We start from the raw sequence: 13327 nt of genomic DNA on the forward strand, positions 1-13327 counted from the left end.
GGGTGATAGTTGGTTCCAGTTTAGCCCTAGGACAATTAATTGGCCAACAAGTGTTAGTGGTTGCGACACTAGGGACTAGTTAGGCTTAAATTAATTTTCAGAATTAATTAACTCTGAAAATTGATTAAATGGTTGAAAATAGCTGGAAAATGGGATTAGAAGGTTGCCACTTTTAGCAAAAATGCCCATGCAACGGGGAAGAAGGCTATGAAGGGGCTGAAGAGACTCATTTAGTTCATTCTGGTTGTGGAAGAGAGAGAAGAGAGGCTGTTGATCAGAATTTGCTGCTTTGCAGACCATTTGAAGGTTGCCTAACCAACAGCAAGAGACACCTTCTGAGGAGCAGGTGAGAGCATTTATGGTGCCTACAAGGACTTGCGACAGCATTTAATGCACGCGACGGTAGTTTGTGGCCCTTGTGCAGTAGGTGACAACTTTTGGGGCAGTCTCTAATAGGGCAGCAATCATTATTAGGGATTTCCGGCATGGAAATTTAGGAATTTTTCTCTCTACAGAATTCTCTCACCTTCTATAGTCTATTCTCTGATAATCTCAGTAAATCTCTGCCATTTGGAGCAGATCTCAACCAAAATTGATAGGCAACAAAGGAATTTTTGCTTATAAACCCTGATTAACAGCAGAAAGTAGGGTTTAGCAGCAACTTTGGATCCATGCGAGCAAATAGAGGCATTGAAGCTTGAAATCAGCAGCTGGAATTGAAGGAATTGCTAGAGATTTCAAATGCTAGCCCATCCCATTTGATTTGGGGCAGCATTTGGCTAGTCAGGGGTCTTTGTACAAGTCTTGGGTAAAGGTTAAGGGGCAAATTTCCTAGGAGACTTGTTGATCATTTATGACAACAAGGGGCATTTGGATCAACAGAGGAGATTGAAGAATTTTAGTTGTACTCCTTCCAATTGTAATATAAGTTGAAAAAGTACTGCAAGGGGTGCCAGTTTTTGGGGCCAACAGGGTGTTCAATGACCAAGATTGTATGGCAAAGTGTGCATTTCAGTTTTTGTGAATTTGTTAATTGCTGTAACTAAGTGCTTAATCAGGTTTCCGTCACCCTCTCCAAGAAGGAAGGTTGATTTCATGGTTCCATTGTGGGAATACCATCAAATCCCTCGACTCGGTGGACTTGAGGCACTTGAATGAGAGCCAAAAGCTTTGTGCTAGTGCTGAATTTGTGCTTAGCTAAGTAATTACAGCAAGATGTCATTATATAGTGAGATGGAATCAAGCAATGATGATGCTTCTCAGCATGAACATTTACATGAGGGAGAAGGAAATGCAATGCTTGATCTTGGACAAGGCTCAGAGCATAGACAACAAGCTGAAAATGTTGCCATTAAGGCAAAATGTTGCTAATAACCAGTAAGGGAAAGAGGAATTTGATGATCAGTTTAAAAATTGAATGAGCACAGCAAATCTCTTTGCTGAATTGGCACAGGATTGTTAGTTCACTCGATTTTGAATACTTCAACGAAGGACAGCAATGACAAGAAGAAGAAGTCATCTTCTACACCTTTGGGACAACAAGGTGTACTGAAGAAAATGGCAAATACACCTTTGGGACAACAAGGTGTACTGAAGAAAATGCCAAAGCCTTCTCATGAAGCTCCCAATGAGATTAATGAAGAAGAGTAGTTGGTACCAATAGGGCAAGGTGTGCAAATGAAAGGCCATCATGGAAGTGCCAATTCAATGGATTTTGGAGAGTAGGGACCACATATGGGAATGTATGGCATAACTCCTTATGATATGCAACAACCTATGCATGGTGTGGAAGGCCCAATGTATTCCGGTATGGTTAGTAATATGCATAAGCCTATATATCATGATAAAGAATTGGTTTTCGATCCCTTGGATCTATGATGTTATGAATAGATTGCTAGGGGCAGTCATATTCAGCCATATAGATTTGAAAAGTGGGTATTATCATATAACATTAGACCGGAGGATGTGCTAAGACAATTTTCAGGATATCTTTTGGATTGTATGAGTTTCTTGTTATGCCTTTTGGACTTACGAATGCTCCTAGCACTTTTAATCGGATGATGCCACATCTTTAAGCCACATAGGGGATTTGTGGGCACCTTCTTTGATGACATGATTGTCTAAGTAAAGAATGAGGCAAAGCATAGAAAGCATTTGGACATTGTGTTCAATGATTTGTGTAAGTATAGGCTGGTTATTATGATAAGAAAAGCGAATTCTTTTTGCATGAGATCCACTTTTTGGGGTATATCCTAAGAAAGTAAGATATCGCCTGTGCAAAGAGTAAGAACAGGTACAGGGCCAGGGGGCAGCCCTGTCAGATCCCGATCTCTCCATCTGAAACTCCTCTCCTGGCCTACCATCTATGAGAACCCTGCTAGTAGCTGATCTGTAAAGTGCGGAGACCCCGCAAATCCATGCCTGGGGAAATCCCAACCTCACCATGGTGCCCTCTAAGAAGTCCCAATCCACCCTGTCATAGGCTTTCTTGAAATCCAAGAGTAGTACAACCAATCCCTAACCACTGTACTGGGCCCACCCTGTCGCCTCAAAGAAGGTGAAGACATTGTCTAGGATGCTCCTATCGTGGACAAAGCTTGTACGTATGTCATGAATGATGTCTGAAAGCATAGGGCAGAGTCGCCTATACCAATCATCTCCACTGATAACAAGGTGATCGGTCTCCAGTGGAATAGCTCTAACTGGTCACCCCCTTTAGGGAGGAGACTGATAAGACGTGCCGATAGACTCCTTGCCATCCGTCCTGAAGTGTAGATCTCTTGGAAGGTCAATAGTAAGGGATCCTTCACCACCTCCCAGTAGGTAGTGAAGAAGGCCTTAGAGAGGCCATCCTCTCCTGGGCATTTCTGCACCCATCTTGTGTATGGAAAGCCTCCTCTAATTCCTTCTTTGTGAAGGGGTCTAGGAGGAAGCCTCTCATCTCCTCTGTGATGAGGGACTGGATGTGATCCCAGACTTGCTGTCTATATCGCTCTCCTCTAGCTGAGGCTCTCCTACCACTGGAAAAGGCGTCTCTAGTAGTCGGTAGCAATCTCCATCACCTTGTTTGGACTAGAACAAACTCTTCCATATTGATCTCGAAGGCTGCGTATTTGCTCTCCTGAAGTGTGGGGTTGATGCACCTGCAAAGACTCCCTGCATGTCGTGTCCCGCTTTTGCGCTGAGAAGGCTGCTGAGGTGTGGAATGAGAACTCTGAATGCTTGTCCTCTAGGCCGGCGATGGCTGCTCGTACCCAAAATTCCTGTGCATGGAGAATGGGATCCCCTGGTGCCTCCTGTAGTAATCTCTGCGTGGTTGCTAGGTCCCACCGGAGTGCCCTCTCCTCCTGCCAACTTTGCTACCTGGCCTATAGGGTTACCTCTTGGCAGATACTACTCGTCTCGGCTAGGACCTTTGCAACCTTCTCTGCTATATGGTCCCTCCTGCCCCACTCCATAGCTCAAATATATGCTCGATTTGTCTCTTTACCTTCTCTCTCCTATAGATCGAGTCAGGGATCCGAGAGGATTGTGTGTTTAGGGCAGATACTGGGGGGTCAAGTGACAGGAGAACCGGGCAATGATTGCACAAAGTGTTGCCAGCCAACTGCCCTACCTAGCCCCCGCGAGAGCATTCCCACTCTCCTACATAGAACCTGTCTAACCACTCCAGCAAGACTCCACCTAGCCGCATGTATCCCCAAAAGAAGTCCAACGACCTCTCTCTCTTGTGGAAAGGTGGGTCTCTCCAAGCATCACGTCCTCCTATTGCCAACAGGAAGACCTCCCATGCCTCCTGTTCCTCCCCAGCCATGCCTTGGTAGTTTTTGCCTCTGCCCTGCTGGTCCTCTAGGGTCTCCAAGTTGTTGAAATCTCTTTCAACAGTCCAGGAATCCACCTTTGGGAGTCCTGCTGCGATCTTCACCCAGAACCTGTTGCATGCCCTAACCTCGGTTAGGGGATAGACATTGAGGACTCCAAGGCACGAGTCCCCAATATCCAATTTGATCCATAGAACCCTCCCTGCCATAATCGTCTCGTGGTCCCGTACACAGGCAGTGAGGCTTGGGCCAATAGAGGTGCATACGCCTCTACTCCTACCGTGGGCACCGATGACGCGCTCCCAGTAAGTGTGTGAACTGCCTGGGAGTACCTTCCCTACTTGTTGGGCTTGGGCGGGAGTGAGCTTGTGCTCCTATAGAAGTAAGATGTTGATCCGTCCGGCAAGGGCAGGCTGTAGCTCCTGCCGAAGAATCAACTTCCTGGAACCACGTGCTCCATTATAGTGGAGGCTATTCACATTCCAAGATGCAAGATGTAAACTCATAGGGAAACTTGTGACTGACCGGAACAAACATCCGTTCGGTGTGGAAGTTGTTGACGAAGAAGAGAAGCTATGAGGCACGTGGATACGCTTTGCTGCTGGCGTGGATGGTGAACTCCATTCCCCCATGGTAGTCCTCGGGTAGACCATGGGGGTGATGGATGCGCTTGGTGGTACCACCAAGGCATCTATCAACCAGCGTGAGAGGTGAGAGTCTGTACATTGGTAGAAGTGGGCCACTTGTGCTAGGGGCCACTTGATCACATCCATCGGAGCTCTCCATTGCAGAGGGGCTTGAAAGATAATGCTCAGATGTGGGACCTCGGCCCAACCCACCAGTTAATGTCCATCAGGCAACCTGGCCACTGTTGGGAGAAAAGTACCAGTCCACCTCCTCCCATCCAACGAGTGGGAGATATGGTCTGCCACCTGGCTCCTCACCTCCTCCTCTTTTTGTGTCGTTGTCCAGTCTACTGTGTGAGAGGTCTGAAGAAAGAAGGCATAGTTTGGTCCATCCGGTGTTGCTAGTAGATGGGCTTTGCCACTCCTTGACTTGCGTACTACGAAGATTCCCACCTCTAAGGATAGTGGGAACTCTCTGCGCTCCGCAGCCCTCTGGCAAGACCATGGCCCACTGCGAAAAAACTCCTGTGGTAGCAGCTGCGCCTGTCTTGGGAAAGTGTGACGGGCGGCATGGATGGAAGAGCTGGTGGCTGGGGAGGGGGGGACGTGACTAGCGGTGAGTGGAGGATGTCTGTGTATGGGGCTCCTCCCCTCTTGTGGGGAGGTTACCTGTATTGGGTGGGGATCAGGGGGGTAGTTGGGGGCAAATGATGGGGTGGGAGGGGGGAGCGGTAGCTCGGTAGGGGAGCAGGGGGTTGTGAACTAGGGTCAGGAGGGAGGAAATCGTGGGGAAGGGGGGGGGGGGGAATGGGATGGGATGGGGGATGTGGGCCCTCAGGGGAGGTGGCCTGTGATGTCTCCGTGGGCGGTGGATACGTAGGCCTGTGGTCCTGCAGGGTGGGGTGCTACGTGGTGTTCTACCGAGGGGAGGGGGGGGACGCTCGCCCTCCTGCTCCCTGTTGCCGGGGCTGGGTCTGAGGGCCTGACTGCGGCCCCCCTTGCCGTCTCCCTCTCTGTCATCTTTGGACACGTGTGAATCCGTCCGTGTCCACCTGTGGGCCTGTCGGCAAAGCTGCCTTGGCTTTGGAGCACATATAGTTTGCTGTTGTCTCTTTCACTGCCACCCATACCTTCGGGACTCTTGCTGTCACTGTATCCATGAAGGAGGTGGAAAGGACAGTGCTGAAAAGCCGTTCAAAGTCCTCCACTAGATGTTATACTCTACCACCAGTCCAGGGAAGAGTAGGGTGACCGGATGTCTGGGGAACTTGTTTTGGAGCACGAATGCCTCCACTGTGAAGCCACTGTACCGGGGACCATGTAGATGACCCCCTTCGTGGAAGCATAGGGTGAATTGGCCACACTAACTCATGGGCTGCTTTTGCCAAGGTGAGTCGTACCATGAAGATTCCTTGCCCACAAGAACTGCCTCCACGATATGTGTAGTGCCAATGCGCAGTGTGGAGTGAAGCCAATCCGGAAGCTAGGCCCTGGATGGGAAGTGTCCTACGACCTGACCGAAGATCGCTGTTTCTTTTAGCTCCAGCTCTGTGGCATAGACTGCTAAGAGGTGTTCCTCCGAGAGGGACACTCATAGAATGCGCCGGTGTTTGACCAGAGGTTTCCATTGCGCGTCCCTATTGAGAACGTGCTAATCACACTGTTGAACTGCGGGAGGAGGGGAGTGTTGCTGCAAATGGAGGGAGCAAATAGGGGGGGTGCGATGGCGAGGAAGGGGGGGGGGGTTTGTTTTTTGACAATGATGGAGACACTAGGTGCCATGAATGATGTTATCAGATTGGAGCCACGTGGGTGAGGGGCCTGTAGCTGCAGGGTGAAGGAGACGGGGGATAGTGCAGGGGTTTGGGGGGGGGGCGCAGAGCGTGGTGGGCCTGGAGCGCGAAGGGATTACAAAGGGTGGCGAAACTAGGGCCGGGGGGGGAGGGGGGAATGGGGCATCGCGAAGGGGGTTGCTGGCGGGGGGAGCCATAGGGTGAGGACGGGGGGTTGAACGGGCGTGGGGCAGTGCAGGGGGGAGGCAACTTGATGGTGAGAAGGTTTGGCGGGGGGAGAGGCGAAGTGCGCCGCGGGGAGAGGCAGGGGGGTGAAACGAGTGGGTCGCAGGGGGGTGTGGTGGCAGGTCAATGGTGACCGGTGGGAGAGACCGGGGGGGGGGTAGCGAGGGGCGCAGTGAAAGGTGCGGTGACGGGCAGAGCCTTCGCGATACTCTATTTTCCATTGATGTTTTAACCATGGTTTATGCTTGATTATGCTATGCTATGGTTTTGTTTTGCTAGATAAATTGAGCTCATGAGAAATAGACATGTCACATAATAATCTGACAATGTTTTTGAGATTTTTTGGGAGTCTTATGTTATGTTATGGCCAACTAGTAATTTCAGCATGTGTTGGGCATATGGAATGGTTGAGCAACAATACACACTGTTGTGTTAAATATGATGTCTTATGGAAATTCCAATCTACTATTTTGTTTTTGATGTATTTGGCAGTGCAATTGAGGACGATTGCAAGGATTTTAAGGGGGAGGGATGTCATGAGGACGCATTTTTGAAACCTCACTTAATATGTGAATTAATTTTCAAGCTCATGGTTATTGCAAGGATCCCACCTTCTGAATCTTCTTCCCGCCATCTGCATCATCTTCATCATCTTCAAAGAGATCCTAGAGGTTTTTCCTCATGAGCTGATACATGGTCTTCTCCTTCCAGGCATGAAAGCCCTCTCCATTGAACTTGGCTATTTGCTCAAGCTCTGCCATGTTGATAAGCTTCAAATAACAAGTAAAAGAGTTGCAGTTCAATGTGTCAAGAGACACAAGAAGATCAATGTCAAATTGACACTAGTTGAGTATCAATAGATACTATTCTTTGAGCTTAGTGTTGGATGTTGATACTTGATTTGCTTCTTGTTTGTACATTTTTCACGAACTTTGTGGATGACTTCTGAGCTTCCTTGGGCACTTCCAGATCTATAGTGAACTTTAGAGAGTGTAGTTCAGTGATTAAAATCAATGTCGATAGCTTTGGTGAGAAGAAACAGTGAAAAGGTCAAGCTTTGAAGCTTTGGCTATGGCTGCCCACAAAGATGATAGTTAGGGTTTCACAGATTGTGATAGATAGAGAGAGAATTTTGGGGAGCCCTTTCAGCCTGAGATTGCTCACTTGGGGGTCTTCAAATGCCCCATGATCATTGTCAACATAGCGGACTCTAGGCATGGCGTAGGCTGTACGAACATGCGCGGGTGCAGATTGGGCAGCGAAAGATTTTTCAAAATGCTGGGTCCTGTAGGGCACAATGCTGAGCGTTGATGTAACAAGGAGTGCTTGAAGCTTGGGAAGAACTCTCTTGAAGAGAGCATGAAGAGATTTGCTTTGGTTTGAGAGATCTAGTTGCTCAAATAGAGGTGGGTGCAGTTTTGGCTATGGCAGACACAAGGTCAAGTGGAGATGGAAGTGAGAAATGGAACCATGAGCTAGACTTGAGCTGACCTGAGGTTAAGAGGGACTGAGAGAGCAGAGAAGGGAGTGATGCTATGCTCAGCTGAGCTCTGATACCATGTAAAATTGTCGGATTTAGAGCATGGCAGGAGCTATGGATGTTGGAAGATGAAGACTAAATTCATGTTTACATGGATAATGAGTAGACAACTGCTACACAAGGGAATTAGGTTTCAAGATGGAAGCTTGGACTCATAAAGACAATCTTGTGTATTGGATTGACAATGACAATGACACTAACTAAAAGAGGAAAGCATCATGATATTGCATTCATCATTTTTGAAATTGATAGTCAAGTATAATGCTTTATAGAAGTTGGATTGTTCCACTCTCGTTACTATGCATATGGGATTTAGGACAGCTCTTCCTGGAGCGTACATCATTTGTCATTTCTCAACACTTTAGAGGCTAGAGAGAGGCATTTTAGTGTATTCAACTTGCAAGAGAGAGGGAGGAGATGCTGTTGGTGTGATTTGCAACCATTGGAGGACCTTTTGAGGCACCTAGGGGTAGGAGAAGACCAATCAATAGCAGGTGACAGTATCTATAGGCTGTTGAGACAAGGCAACAGCAGCAAATGATTGATCTTCTTCAGTTCTTTGCATCTACAAGCTGTTGAGATAGGGTAGCAGCAGTAAATGATTGATAGGGTAGCGAAGAAAGTTTGAATTTTATCTCTCATTACCATTTTCTCTCATCTCGCAGTCTTTCTACAGCCTTGCTTCAAAGATTACAACATTGAGATCACCAGAGGCCGAGAAATTTCAGATTTCTTTGCTGTAAAACCTGATTTGTAGTAGAAATTAGGGTTTAGCAGAAGCCCGAGAAAGCATGCAAAAAATTGGAAGATCCAAGACTTGGATTCAATAGGGCTGAAGCCGTTTTAGCCAAATCCAAGTGGACAGACCAGCAAATCAATGGATTTGGTTCATTTTTCATCTCTATCAAAGTGGGTGAAGGCCAATTGACTGCTCGAACCAAGAGGCAAATCAAATTGAAGGCTTGCTGGTCATTTTGGGCAGCAAGGGGAGTTGGAATATTGAAAGGGAATGGGAGAATCCCATTGTGCATCAACTTCTTTTTCAATTAAGTGAAAGAGATACCGAAGGGGTGCCAGCTTTGGGGTTAATAGGGTGTCCATTGTCCAAAATTGTAAGTTATTTTGCATTTCTCAGTTTATGATAAATGTTACTATTGTAACTGAGTTGTAATTAGGGAATTACCACCCACCCATGGAAGGAAGACTGGTTTCAGACCTTGAGAAAGTAGTGGGTGTTAAAGGCAAAAGTCGCAACAAGTTATGCTAGTAGGGTTTTGGGTCATAGTTGGTGCTAGTTTTGCCCTAGGACAATTAATTGGCCAATAAGTGTTACTATTGACACTAGGGACTAGGCACTAATTAATGAATTAATACCCTTCCAAGGGTCAATCAAGATTGGGGACCACTTGTAGTTGCAAATGGCCTAGTCAATTAAATTGTGGATGGACATATCTAATTTTGAGTAAAATCAGAAGGGCTGAAATTTATTATGAGAATTAATTAATTCTGAAACTTAATTAAATGACTAGAAAATTTGATTAGAAGGTTGTTGCTTGACAAAAATGTCCATGCAATCGGAGAGAAGGTTGTTAGGGGCTAGAGAGACTCAGTCAGTTCATTCAGGTTGTGGAATAGAGAGGAGAGCTTGCTGATTAAAATTTGCTATTGTGGATACCATTCACAGGTTGCCATGAGTACGAGACACCTTCCCAGGAGCAAGCAATGGCTCCTAGGTAGTAGGCAACAGCATTTGGGGTAGTTTTTGATAGGGCAGTAGTGCTTATCATGGGTTTTCCGCATGGAAATTTCAGAATTTTTTTGTACAACATTCTCTCACCTTCTCCAGCCTATTCTCTGATAATTAGTAATTCTCAGCCATTTGGAGCAGATCTTAGCCAAAATTGGTGAATAACAAAGGGATTTCTATTGTGAATCCTAATTTATAGTAGAGAATAGGGTTTATTAGTCACATCGGGATTTGTGCCAGCAATTAGAGACATTGTAGACTGAAATTAGGAGCTGGAATTCAAGGAATTGCTAGAGATTTTAGATATCAGCCCACCCCATTTGATTTGGGGAACCATTTGGCCAGTTAGGGATCCAATTTGTATAAGGCGTGGGTGAAGATCAAGGGGCACATTACCCAGAAGGCTTGCCAATCATTTATAACATCAAGGGGCATTTGGATTAGTGGAGTACATTGAAGAATCTCAATTTTACTCCTTCCACTTGCAATATAAGTTAAAGAAATACCTCAAAGGGCGCTAGTTTTTGGGGCCAACAGGGTATCCAATACTCAAGATTGTATGATAAAGTGTGCATTTCAGTTTTTGTGAATTTGTTAATTGCTATAATTAAGTGCTTTAATTAGGTTTTCACCACCTTCTCCAAGAAGGAAAATCGGTTTCATTCCCTTAAACTAGCCTTCCTTCTTGGCAAGGGAGGTAATGACTTGGTTATCCACTAGTTACAACAAGCAATAAAATTTCAAGTGAAACGAAATACAATGGTTACCATCTGATATGGGGCATTGGATATCTTGTTGATCCAAAATTGGTGCCTCTTGTGGTATTTCTTTGACTTGTATTGCTAAGGTTGAAGAACATTGAGATCTAGCTTGATTTTCTTCAATCTTCAAATCATCTTGTTGTCGGTAGCAACTAGCAAGTATTCAATCCAATTTGTTGCTTGGTTTGCTTAGGGATCGGCCTTTAATTGACCCTTGGTTGGTCAAATCTAGCCCCAAATCCAATTGGGATGGGTTGACCTTTGGGAAACATTGAAATTACACAATTTTCAGTAACTCTTTCAAGTAATAGGTTTGGAATATGGTTGGCCTCTTGAAATCTATGGTCAATGAACTCTAGATGCTGATTTCAAGTACTAGGCCCTCACTTACTTGGCATGGGACCTGAGGTGGCTGGTAAACCCTAATTTATCCTGTAAATAAGGTTTGCACCAACAAACTCTTGAACTCAGCACTTCCAATGGCTGTAATTTGCTGAGAAGCTATGGGAAATGGTTGGAGAATGAGAGTGAATGCTGAAGAGAGAGAAAAAGCCCAAATCTGTGGTGGCCAAAAATGGCTGAGATATTTTGTTGCTGATCTATGGGATGTTGTTTGCTGTCAGAGGACTCTAGGATGCTGTTGCCCAGCCTCAATTGTTGTTGTTAGCTGCTCAGGCTGCTTGGAAAATTGTTGCTTGCAGTCGTTTTGCGCTTTTGGTGGCTTCCATAGGCCAATTTCATGTCCTAGCTGGCTGAATTCTGCTCCAAAATAGGTGCCAACAGCACGAGCAGCCTCTTCTTTGTCTCTTCCAACGTCCACAATGCTGGGGTGAACCAGCATCTAATAGCCTTCCCTCCATGTGTATGGGACAGTTTCACCAAGTGGTAGCCTTCTAAATCTATTTATAGTAATTTTCAGCCATTTAATTAATTTTCAGAACCAATTCATTTTGAAAATTTATTCAGCTTGTTGTCACTCCCCAAAAAATTGAATGTGCCCATCCACAATTGAATTGGATTGATGGAAGTTGTAGTTAATAGACGGGTCTTAAGACATCTCAGTTTCAATCCTTATGATTAATTTCTTGTACTAGCCCTAGTCAAGCCATCAAGCAATGAGAAATTATTCCCATATATCAACATGTTATAGACCTAACATGTAAATACTTGATAAGATAAGTGTGAGATGATTTCAGGTAACTAGGCTCTCCAAGAAGCCTTGAATTGAGCTAGAATCTAGTTTTTCTTAATATTTGGGCTCTTAGACTAAGTACTTTTGAAGTATCCAAACTTTAAACTACTAGAACCTTCTATTCCAGATTCCTAATGTCATATTTATTTGGCAATTATGCTAGTTGTAACTCTTGACTATGCTTTAACCTAGCACTTGTGTGCACAATCTTCTCAACTTCTTCAACTCATATGCTGAAGACTCCCTACGTTTAAAGAGCTTGATATGTTTTCCAGCCACTGGAATCCTTAAGAGCTGTCCCATCCATCTCATTTAATGCATAAGTCGCATTGTAAAAAACAAACCTTACCACATATGGACCAAAACCACTGTTTTGCCATCTTCTGACCAGCACTATGCTGATTTTTCAAGCTGCTGTCATAAACCAGCACCCAGTCCCCTTCTTGTATAGCTCGTGGTCGAAGTCTGTGTCACTTGTCAAACCTCTTCTTGTTCTTGATCCTTGCAATCTTCAGCTTTTTCATGGTTGTCTCAATGTCTTCAGGTCTTCTTTCTAACTGTCTAATGCGTGGGACCAACAACTCTTCTCTATTCAAACCCTCTTCCCATGGTAGATTACTCAAAGTAGCAATAGTCTCCTCAATAGGCATGATTGGCTGTTGTCCATACATTAATTCAGCATGCACATACCGTGTAAATGCACTATGAGTGGTCCTATCAGTCCACAAAGCAAAGGGTAACTTTCTTGGCCACTCTTTCATCCTGTCCTTGCATGACTTTGCTAATGTCTTAATGATAGGCTGATGACCCCTTTTACTTTCGCCATTTGCTTTAGGATTATAGGCTGAAGTAAAAGCCAACTCGATACCCAATCGTGAAAAGAAGTCACGAGCCTCATTTGCATCCAATTCTCCTCTATCAGCAACCACTTTACCAACCAAAACCATACATGTAAAATACTTCTTCCAATACGAACCTGCAAACTTCTTAAGTAGTCTTTGTACTAAGAGCTTGACCTTCCACTTGATTTATCAAGTCTTCTCGTGCAAGCACAAGATATTTCATATTCCATAACCTGTAAGCATAGTAACCAAATCAACTACCCATTTGTAATGCATAGACAATGGATAAGTCGGTTGCAACCTATTCCTATGCTTTATCATGGAATACATCTAACAGACACTGCATGATTCCACATAATGCTCCACATCTTTATACATGTTTGCCACCAATACTTCTCTTTGATCTTGGCAAATGTGCCCCAAACTCCTCTATGTCCAGCCCATAAGATTTCATGAAACTCCTGCATCACTGTTGTTGAGAAGTCCCATCTCCCAATACACGTATTGGAGCTCCTCTCTTTTTCTTTGTATGTTTTCATAAATATCTATCTTTCAATAAAAATCCATAAGCTTTTCTTTTAATATTTTTGAATTTAGCTTCAGACCACTCAGCTTTCTTTGTCATGAGGCTGAGATATTGGCCTATTTTCAACCAATCATCCTCATACAACTCTTCCAAAAATTGTGTTCTCACTGAAGCATAACATTGATGATGCTTTCTCTCTACTGGCTATACAACCTACGCAGTCTTCTGTTCTAGGAGCAGTCTCTTCTCCATGG

The 13327-nt window shown here is 45.0% G+C and overlaps 1 protein-coding gene across 4 annotated transcripts in view; it reads left to right on the plus strand.

The window, feature by feature from the left end:
- Positions 1–13327, plus strand: part of IPT9 (isopentenyltransferase 9) — a 245849-nt gene that overhangs the window by 133607 nt on the left and 98915 nt on the right. The gene's annotated exons all lie outside the window — the stretch shown is intronic.

Source organism: Lygodium microphyllum, chromosome 9 (genome assembly GCF_053477565.2).
Source record: "Lygodium microphyllum isolate KBCC chromosome 9, Lygodium_microphyllum_v1.1.10, whole genome shotgun sequence".
Taxonomy (NCBI): domain Eukaryota; kingdom Viridiplantae; phylum Streptophyta; class Polypodiopsida; order Schizaeales; family Lygodiaceae; genus Lygodium; species Lygodium microphyllum.